This window comes from Vulpes lagopus, chromosome 23 (assembly GCF_018345385.1).
Source record: "Vulpes lagopus strain Blue_001 chromosome 23, ASM1834538v1, whole genome shotgun sequence".
Classification (NCBI taxonomy): domain Eukaryota; kingdom Metazoa; phylum Chordata; class Mammalia; order Carnivora; family Canidae; genus Vulpes; species Vulpes lagopus.
In genome coordinates this window covers 37,335,715-37,347,245 of record NC_054846.1, presented here as the reverse complement: position 1 = coordinate 37,347,245, position 11,531 = coordinate 37,335,715, and positions in this window count along the sequence as shown.

Sequence of the window (11,531 nt, the reverse complement as noted above, 5' to 3'; positions counted from 1 at the left end):
TGTATCAAAGCAGACACAAAAGAATCAAGGTAGTAAAAAATTAAGAGACATCCAAAAACTAAGAAAAATCCCATTTTATCCCATTTTCTAATTTAAGCCCTTGATTTTGGGATGTTAAAGCATAACTGGCTGGGAACAATGCAAAGGTGATAGGGTGTAAAATGATAAACAATGAACAAAATTGCGTCAGTACGAAAATTGACCTGGGAAAATATAAATGACAGCTTCAGGATGAAAACTGCTTCTCATAGTAAACACAAGATGACTTCCTGTAATGGTCGCTTATTACTTACGGGAAATAATATTCTTTGTATATATTGTGATTATTGCTTCAGTGCAAAATCATTTAGTCCAATGAACTAAAAATAGGTTTTGCATAATGAAAATTACTGTTGCGAAGAAATCTAATTTCATCACATTCCCATTTTCATATTTTCCAAATCAAAATAAAGGTTATGTCAAAATCAAAAGTTCATTTTTTTCTGAGAATGAGTAACGAGCTAGATTGGCAGCCAATCCTGACGCAGAGCCAATTGATGGGTCACGAAATAAATTCGGCAATCCAGGAACACGAGGTTAATTTTGGCCAGTCTCTAAGAATGTTTATCCAAATATTCAGGGTGGGGCTGACTCGAGTTTTTCTTTCTGCCAGCAGGATGCTGAAAATAAATTTTTCTTCTGCAAATCTTCTTCCTACAAGTGCTTGTTCTCCGACAAAATAGTAAGAGACAGCTTTTAAAATTTCAGAAATTTTCCTAAGCACTTGATCAGATACATTTCTACAAAAAACCCAGGATCTGGTCTAAAAGAGATAAGGAAGTAGGATGGTTATCTAGACCCCAGCTTTTAAGACCCCAGCTTTTAAGGCAAATCATTGCTAAGGACAGATTTATGTTTCCCTGATCCTATAGAATCAATGACAGGTCACACATCTCTGAATTATAGAATACTTCATGTCTCTACATGCGGACTTTGAGTGCTATAGATTTATAAACAGTAGTATCTATTGCTGTGTTCGGTGCTGAATGATTCTGACGCTCTTTGCTTTTGCATTGTATGGCTTGTTTATGTGTTTATATATATAGTTTGTATTGTGTATTTTTAATATTCTATTATAGATATTAAATTGCAAATTGAATGATCTTAGATTAAAAGTTATAGATAAACATAGAAGCATCACTTAATTATTTAATAATTATAGTCATTTATGCTCACAAAGGAATGTTTAATGAAAATTAAATAAATGTGACAAAATGTTTTATAAATATTGTTACATAAGACATTTAATAAAACGGTGAAGAAAGGTCTACATCATCACAAATGTTGTGGATTCACGTTACCAATATACTTGATTGGATGCCACAGTAATAAATATGTGAAAACAGATCATTTTTCATTTATTTATTTATTTAAGAGATTCTATTTATTTATTTATGATAGACACAGAGAGACGCAGAGATAGGCAGAGGGAGAAGCAGGCTCCCTGTGCGGAGCCTGATGCGGGACTCAATCCCAGGACCCTGGGATCATGATCTGAGCCAAAGGCAGATGCTCAACCAGTGATCCACCCAGGTGTTCCCAGATCATTTTTATTTAAAATTTGTTTGGATGCATCACATAAAACCCATGTGCTGAGACTTAGCCACTGGAGCAGACGAAGTTTTCTAAACCAAGTTATACATGTTGGGCCCTATTGCACAATCTCATGGTGGACACTCTTGCTTCTTTATTACAAAAAAATTTTAAAGTGTTTGGGAGCAATGCAGTTAGAACACTAAAATCAAAGATGTTACTATTCCATTTAGATACAGAGATTTCATATAATTCCATAAATTTCTCAAATTTCCTATATCACACTTATAACTCTAGGTTTGCTTTTTCCAAAATTATTTAATGTTCTGTAATAAATTATCTTTTAAATATGGTTAATGGATGAAGGTCTGGCAATTTAACAGCACAGTTAGAAAATATAGAAAGAACTGATAATATCTGCAGGTGTTCAGCTAAAGACTTGTCTTCAGAATCTTCAGATGAAATTTAGAGTTTTTGTTTTCTATAATAAAAGAGCAAGTGAACAAATCAATAGATCTTTAAGTTTAAAAAGATGCTGTAGGCTATTGTTAAACCCTAGTTTACTATGGGTATTGCAGAAAATTAAAATTCTATGATGCTTTTTCTTTTTAAAAAATCAATAAAAAGCCATTTTATTTGAGCTGTGATTTTCAAAATTATAGCCTACTGGTTTGGATTCACTGTAGAACCGATTCAGTGGTGAGCAATATATTATCATTAGAATAGTTTGAGAAAAAGCTGTTATAAGAAAAATGAGTTTAGACATCACAGGCAGCCTAGGTATATTTGGCTTCCTATATTTAAAGACGCACAGATAAAAATAATAATAATAAAACCTACACTGAAGCTCATTTTGTGTAATAGTATTCTAGTGTAAAAGACTATAATACTGTGTATCAAATATAGAAGTGGCCTTGATAATAATGCACAGCATTATTGCTCATTGTGGGCCAGGTGCTGGGCCACACTCCTGACATGGATCTCTGGTTTCATCATACAACAGGCCCTGAAGGTGGGCATTCTTTGTCTATTTTAAAAGATCTGCAAACGAAGGCCAAAAGTGGTTGAGTAACTTGCTTGGCATCAAATCATTAGCAAGGACTGTAGCCGGAGTGAATTGTTGTCTTGACCCTGAACTAGAGGCTGGTTAGTTACCTTCTTAATTAAGCTGATTAAGAAGGTAATTAAGCTTAATTAAGCTGATTAAGTCCATATATCAACCACGTTCCATTTTTGGGGTTGCCTACTCAGGACCTCTGCACCAGCGCTAGTCACCCTAGAGCCAGGTGCTGGACAACCAGGACCAGAGCCTTTTGGTGAAGGAGGTGAAATTATTCAAATTAGCCAATCCTCAGGGAGCCTGGGAAGCCTGACTCACCCCACTTGCCTTACATAAGCCGCCTCCTTACAACTCCTAATTGCCATCACCCTGACCCCAGGTGCAACCCTGTGTGACCCACCAATGCTTTAGGTCTGTAAGTAGCAGAGTTCTGCTTTCCATCTCTCCCGGGGGCATATTGTGGTCCACCATCAAAATAATCTTTAAATCCTATAAACTCAGGAGTCTCCTCCCTCCACCTCTATACTGCCTCCAATCCGGATGATGTACAGTGAAGGTACGTGAGCAGTTATTCAGCATTTTAGATATGTAATGGCTATGAAACTCTAGGCCAGGACTGAAATAATAAACCTGTGATCTCTCTGTTTTCGTATACACTTGACTGGTCTGGATTCATATTAGATAACATTAGTCATAAGCATTCCACCTAGTACTTTTCCCACATGTGTCAATGAAGGTCATATTTAAGGTAAAATTGAATTTCATAGGACAAAAGGGAGATTACAAACTTAAAGAAAAAGAATAGGCATATACTACCTGGCAGGTTTATGAATAATAAATTGAGAAGCAAATTCATCAGAACAAGAAAAGAATTATAATTTTTAAACAACTCAATACAGTACAAATATGAAATGACTCAATAATAATTTCAAATAGGCCACTTACACGTGGACACTTAGAGATAAAAGCATTAGTGTTGGTTTCCTTTCTTGGGTGTGGGAAAGAAGTGATTGAAGTGTGCAACCTGCTATGAATTACTTTAATAGTCTAACAGAAAGTTCAGAAAACAATGGTTTTGGCTTTTTTAAGATTTTATTTATTTATTCATTCATGAGAGACACAGGCAGAGGGAGAAGCAGGCTCCCTACAGGGAGCCTGATGTGGGACTCGACCCCAGAATCCCAGGATCACCACCTGAGCCAAAGGCAGGCACAACCACTGAGCCACCCAGGCACCCCCCAAAAAACATTATTTTTAAAGAGTCTGATAGCAGGGGCTGCTGGGTGGCTCAGTCAGTTGAGCTTCTGACTCTTGGTTTTGACTCAGGTCATGATGTCTGGGTGGAGAGATGGAGGTCCGAGTCAGGGCTGCATGCTAGGCGCTCTCCCTTTTTGTCCCTCCCCACATTTGCATGCGCTCTCTCTTTATGAAACAAATAAATAAATCTTTTAAAAAAAGAGAGAGAGAAAGAGTCAGATGGCTTCGAGGGCCATAAAGTCTTTGTCCCAAATACTCAACTCTGCTCCTGTAGTTATGAAAGCACCCATTAAACTAGTGTGTCTTTTCCAATAAAACTATTTTCAACAACAGGCAGTGGGTTGAATTTTGCCCTTGGGTCACAGCTTGCTAAACACTGGCATGATACTCTGAGTTATGATTCTAGCTTCCTTTCTTTTCCATGGTTGACATTTCTCTTATATAAGGGGATCCCAGTTTAGGACCTATGAGGTCCACGTGCTAGGGACAAGTTAAGTCTAGAGTGAACCAGCCAAAGCTGTCTCTTTGCAGCACTATTTATAATCATAATTCAACTTGACTTTTTAGGACAGTTGGTATAGATCACCCAAAGAAAGAGAGTGCTTTACTGTGATATTGGCAGCTTTCGAAGACCACTGATTTTCACAGTAAAGTTTATCTGACCTGTTACTCTGCACTTTCCATTTGCTAACTTCTAAAAAATAATGTGGGGATCCCTGGGTGGCGCAGCGGTTTGGCGCCTGCCTTTGGCCCAGGGCGCGATCCTGGAGACCCGGGATCGAATCCCACGTCGGGCTCCCAGTGCATGGAGCCTACTTCTCCCTCTGCCTATGTCTCTGCCTCTCTCTCTCTCTCTCTCTCTCTCTCTGTGACTATCATAAATAAATAAAAAAAATTAAAAAATAAAAAATAAAAAATAATGTGTACCCACTATAGTACTCGCCGTTCCTGTGCAATGAAGTATTGGAATTAGAAATGAATGATTATCTTCCGTATGTGTGAATGATAGAATAATAATAATAACAATAATAGCTGCTAGTTATAGAATAGTTACCATATAAGAGTCTGTTCTGTTCTTTAAGACGCAGGCCTATTCTGCCCAGGAAACCTTCTCTGATGTCATGGATTGGGCTTTATACACTTTTATTCCTCACCTCTCAGCGCACCCTGATTTTCTTGTATCCCAGCACTTACTCCACTCCAAAGTCTTGCTATTAATTCACTCTGAAGTTGGTAATAAGTGGCTGGTGGAGGGCCAGGATGGTGGGGGGCGGTCAGGAACCCCCTGGAGTCTAGCACCATGCCGGGCTCCTGACAGGCTGCCTCGCCATAAGTGCTTTCAAAAGAAATGAATGAACAGATACTTCAAGCCACAGTCCAGCAGACTAGCTGTCGGAGGCCTCAAGAAACTAAGAGGAAAGGGGGAAGATCAATGCTCAGCTGCATGAAAGGCCCATCACTCTGTGAGTCATTTTAGCCCAAATGATAGGCTTTAAAAATGGTTTGTGAACATTACATTTTTTAGTTTCCTGCACTGTAAGATAGCTTCAATTTCGCTTTCTTCTCCAGGCAGCACTCACTCTGATTGTATGTTGGTTAGTTTGCTCAAGTAGAGGAGAAAGCCAGTTTGAAAACCAACCACGAATCAGGTTGCTTTTCTACTCTGACTCCCGCTTTGTGTCTCTCCGGGTACCAGAACTAGGATGCCTTTAGAGATGTGTGTAGATAGGCTACCAGGAATGAAATTTCAATTCCAGTTTGGCACTGAGTGAGCCACTGTCCCAAATGTCTTTTACAATCTGCTGACTGGAACGCTTTGACCATAAACCACTGGTAATAGCAAGAAATTAGGCCCTGGTTAGAAACGTATTACTGCATTGCCAAATCCTTCTGCGGAATTCAACTACTACACATTTTTGGGTTAAGGAAAACTAGATCTCTGTGCTGCAGCCAGATCTGACTTTGGTTTCAAGTTACCATGGAGAAAAAAAAAAATTCTTAGCTGATAATGCATTTGACATGGTTTGCTTCACATGGAGATATATTTACAATGTGTTTGGTAATGAAACATTTTTTTCCCCATTCAAAAGATGACATTTACTAACTAGAAGCTCCCAATGGAAGGTACTGGTTATTCTTTGGGAGGTGGGGGAGAGGGGAGAAGGAGAAGTGGGCAGGAATTATGGCATGTTAGGTCACTCAAAATGGGGAAGTAGAGATTTGGGGAAAGCAAAAAATATCATGAGAGAAACAAGCAAACAACAACAGTAACAAAAATAACTCTAAGGACTCTAGAGAAACATCTGGACAACTCTTGGGACCTTATTTCAGGGAACACTCTTGTTAGGTTAGTACCAAGCTCTCTAATTCTCGTGGGGCTTGTTCGGTTGTTGCCATATATCACAGATATGTGCCTTCAACACGCTGATATTTCTCATTTCTCTTGATCTCTCCTCATTCCTTTTATCTTGAAAACATGCTGATGAAAAGAGACATCCTGGAACATCTCCCCTAAACTCAGTGGGGTAAGACATCAGCATGAAGTAGGCTTGCATTTTTCCAGTAACTTGCCACCCTCAGCATTGTTTCAATGAGCATATTAGGAATACCAATGCCTCTGAGAAATAGCTTATTAGAATTTCTAAAGGAAGAAATAAAACATTTCGAGGGCAGTAGTTTGGGCCAAGGAGGGTTCAGTAATCATTTACTTATTCAACAAACATTGATTGAGTGCTTGCTATGTGGAGATAGGTGAAAGTAGCCAATTAAAAAAGACCTTATATTTCATTGTCCTTTCTCTTGAGGAGCTTATTCTGTAGTGAAAATTTCCAACTTGACATTTTAAAATTATGGGATCACTGAGAGATTCTAACTGCCAAATTCCATTATAGATTCTTGTTTGTGATAAGGCTGAGCTCTGACCTTTATAAGTATTACCTATTGGTCATTTTAATAATTGATATTCATTTGGAATTCCTTATTTTTGAGATCCCTCCCCAGTCATTTCTGACAATTAATTTTACTAACTGCTAAACCTAATCCTCCACAGTGATTTGTGTCTATGTACCCTATGCTTATTGTCAATCTAAGAGATTGTAATGAGCAACATGGAATATATTTTCAGCAAAAAAAGTTCCATTTTCTTTACCTACATAAAATACGAGTATGCTTATCTATAGATGTTTTTTAATTTCAAAAATTTCTCTTGCATTTAAGGAATAAAAATGTTTCAATTTTGATTTATGACTTTTTACAATCATGACTTAAAAATATAGACTTTGGTCATAGCAATTATAATGGTTTCTGCATATTTCTATTTTAAGAAGGAAGCTTTTAATTGAAGTAGAATACATTTACAGACAAATATACAGAACAGAAATATCTGGTTAGTTCTCTGGACTAATTAACATAGTCGTATATGGTTATAGGCAACATTTTACTTGTAGAGCAATATCACTTTTCCAAAAACCTAAATGTTTAAAATTTTGGATTCAATCTCCTGGTTTCCTTTATCAGAAAGCAAAGGTTTGAATAAAATACCAGTTTCCCTAAACTTAAGTTATGCCCTCCCCTTTTAAAAAGAACTTAAAAGTACTCAGACAACACATTATGAAGGAGTGTAACATCTACACATTGGCATATTTACATTAACAAGGAGGAAAAAAATTACATCCTTCTGAGCATTATTCTTTGGCAGCTTTTCCTCACTGTTTGGGGAGGATAATCACTTTGCCAAAATGTCAAGAAACTAATGGTAACTGACAGTGATGATTCATCTTTTTGCACACTCCTTGGAAATAGACATTCTCTTTGAAAATTAGTCTTTCCATTAGTTAGCAGATGCTTTACCTACCAGATACAAGAATAATTATGAAAAAGTTGCAACATATTTAGGAATATGTCCAGTCACACACAATTAAACTTCAACTTATTTATCAATCTATGTATAAATACTTAATGTAATTGGTTCATTCAGGTATATAAGGGTTTTTGGGTGCAAGTGCAAATTACTTAGACTACAAAGTTTATAAGGACACAGTATAGTGTAGCCAAAAGACACTCCAGTTGCGATTAGGAGACGTGTTCTGATTTGCATTCGATCACTGTTAGCTGTGTGACTTCCGGCACATTATTTTAACTCCAAAGGCCTTAGTTGTCTTATCTTTTGAATTTCCACCCCTTTCTAACATTTAGTGATGCCTCATGACTCAGAGTGTATATAGAGACAAATGATCTGGTTTGAATGAATACAGTGCTTTTAAATATCACCTAACTGGCTTGCTTAAATTTATACTTGTAGTTTTCTTCATGAGTTTAATAGTGCTTTTTATTTTCTTTTTCTGTTTTGTTTTCTTTTTTCTTTTCTTTTTTTTTTTTTTTTTTTTTACTGCAACATCATTTCTGATTGTTCAAGTGTTTGTATAATTTGACACAGGTGCTTGATGAACTAATATTTTGATTCAAGAAAGGTACAAAGTGCTGGTAGAAGTAGCAGAGATGAGCATAGAAATCCATGAACAAGATGGGGTACTTGACATAAAGCACTGAAAAGATCACTTAACTTTCTGTATTTATTTTTTAACCTCTTTATCATCATGTAAAGCAATTGGCCAGTTACCTGTGCCATGTTAAGCATTTGGTTACTTACCTAGATATTTAGAATTTCCACTTAGGCAACTAAAATCTGAATTTTCTCCTCATCTTTTACCTGAAATTGCTCTTACAACTTCTTTTTTTTTTTTTTTTTTTTTTCTTACAACTTCTTAAATACCATATTGAATTATTACTTTTCATTCCTTGACTACTTACTTGACCTCTGCTTGATCTTCACACTCTCTGGAATTCGCCCTCTGCCAGATATTTGAAATCTTTCTTTTCTCTCTTCTTTGCATGTTTTGATTCAGAATTCTTTGCTGGCTCACCTTCCTCTGCCTGTGCATTAAATATTGATTTACTCCACAGCCACATTCTGGGATATTCTCTGATTTGACTCACTCTTGGGTGATTTTATGACTTCAGAACAATGTCCTCCAAATTTCTAATTTTCTTTTTTTTTCAAAGATTTTTCATTTATTCATTTGAGAGAGAGAGAGAGAGAGAATGATCAAGAGCACAAGAAGGGGGGAAGAGTCAGAGGGAGAGGGAGGTGCAGACTTCCTGCTGAGCAAGGAGCTAGACATTGGCATCATGACCTCTGTAGAAGGCAGATGCTTAACCCACTGAGCCACCCAAGTGCCCCCCTATCTCTAATTTTCAACCCAGTTCCAGATCCCTATTTCTAACAGCAGCCTACTCCATTTAGATCTCCTGCAAGACCCTCAAATTCAACATAGACATAAATAAAAATTACCCACACCACCACCACCAAATGGCTCATTCTCCTCTCATGTTTATTTTCAATACTAGCATGACATCATGCAGTCATAAGAGAGAATTCTGGTACCCATGTTATTCTTTATCCCCTAAGGTTTCCTGGTTATAAAAGCAGACTCAGGAACCCTTGTTTGAATTCTAGCCCAACAGGTCCTCTAGTTACTATTGGTGTGACCTCAGGGGAGACACTGGACAGCCCAGTGTGTTAGTTTTTTCATCCATAAAGTGGGGGTAATAATTGAATGAATTCCTGGGGGGTTGTTCTGAGCTTTAAACGTGTTATGAATAAAGTCTATCAAATATGATCTGGCAAAGAGTGAGCACCGAGTAAGTGTGAGCTCTTGCTGTCCTCGTAGGCACTAGCATTCAATACCTTCAAGAGTTATCACCTGGCTTATCACTGGTGCCGTCCTCTAGGACTTCATCCTCTCTATCTGGCTGTGGGCCTCTCAGCTTCTCAGTGTTCTCCTGCCTGCTGTCATACCCTCTCTCAGTTTATGCTTTTCTTTGCCACTTGAGCAATCCTACAGAGTTTTAAAAACCTACTTATATTTTTCTCTACTTGACCGATATTTGTAAGGAGCACAGATATTGCCTTATCCATTTTTATATTTCCAGTGCTTAGCACAGAGCTCTTTGTTAAACAAAATGAAGAACGATTGTTAGTTTATTTAGAACTATGATGTAATGCAGTTTAAAATTTCATGGTTATCAAATTATGTTTACCAAATAGAGTCCTGAACAGACCAAAAAAAAAAAAAAAAAAAAAAGATGGTGCTATTACTCTGTGTGTATTTAAAACATATAATTAGTAAAACTTTTGGTGAGCTGTAATATCTAAAATAATCTGTTAAGTTTAAACTGCATAGTTCATTTAAAAGAATCTTACACAGATTATTGTAGGAAGTTTCTAATTTAACACTTTTCTGTCAAGATACACCCTCTCTGGTTAATCTTTTACCATTGCATGAGGCTAATTAGAAGCCACTTTTTAATGTTTTCCTAGAGAGTTAAGAATCCATGATAGGCCCTCTCTAACTAAGCCTGCTAGGGAATCCAAGAAGAACTTTAGTGACTGCCGAGCCCAGAATTAGGTCACAGACAAATATTTGACACCTCCCTCTTTGCCAGACAACCCAAGACAACACAGCAGGCTCTCTCATTAGATAAGGTACAAGATAAAACCTCCCATCCACGCTCGATTCAGGTTAGTCAGCATCTAACAGACTGCTAATCTTTCAAGAAAATAGAAGTGGTGAAACCTTTGCTGCTATGACCAGCTATTTTAAAAAGACTGGGATTCAAGAATAATAGTTTCTTCTGAGTTTGTTTGGAGATACTCTGGCTGTGCCAAGGGATTCATTAATTCAATCAGTGTGAGCATCAAATCCAAATCATTCTCGAGAAAATTGTTGCTGTACTCAATAATAATTTATTTCACTTCAGATTTGACAAGACTATAAAATTATACTCAGAGCAACAATCCTGAAAATTGACTAAATGATGGGTTTGATCGGGCTTCACAATTCATTAGGATTTTCTGAAAGCGGAATTGTATATTTTTCTTTGGTGGCCAATTACTGCCTGAGATTGAAAAGTCAATTTTCCATGGATTTAGATGCCAAGGACATTTACTTCTAAATGAATTCCAAGGGCATTTACTTCTAAATGAATGAGGATTTATGCATAGCTACCTTAATTATAAATCTAATTTGAGATTATAATACTCATTCGGTATGGGAAATTATTATGTCTTCTGAAATCATTTCAGTTTCTGTTATCCTTCAGTTCCTATATTAGACTTTAAGTTTGCTCTTGTTTATGCTTTGGTTCTTTACTAAATTATATGCTTCTGAACTGAGAAACTGCCTCCTGTATGTCTTTGTATTATTATCTTTCCACAGTGCTTTTAACATATTGAATATATACTAGAAAAACTCCCAAACTTCCTTTTATACCTTTAATCCTCAAAGCAACCATATGAGATAAGTACTACTTATGCATATTTTATAATTCAAAAATCAGAAGTTCAAAAAACAAAAACAAAAACAAAACAAAACAAAACAAAACAAAAAAATCGAAGTTCAGAGAGTTTAAAGACCCCTTCACCCAACCAATCTCACCTGGATAGAAAATACAGAGTGAGGAAAGGTCTATGACTCTTCTCACAATGCCATCCCGTATTATGTATTGGTTATTACTGAGGGCAGCCCTTAAAACATAGTACATAAGTCCCAGAAAAAAATCTTTGGCTAAAAGCTACTCAGCT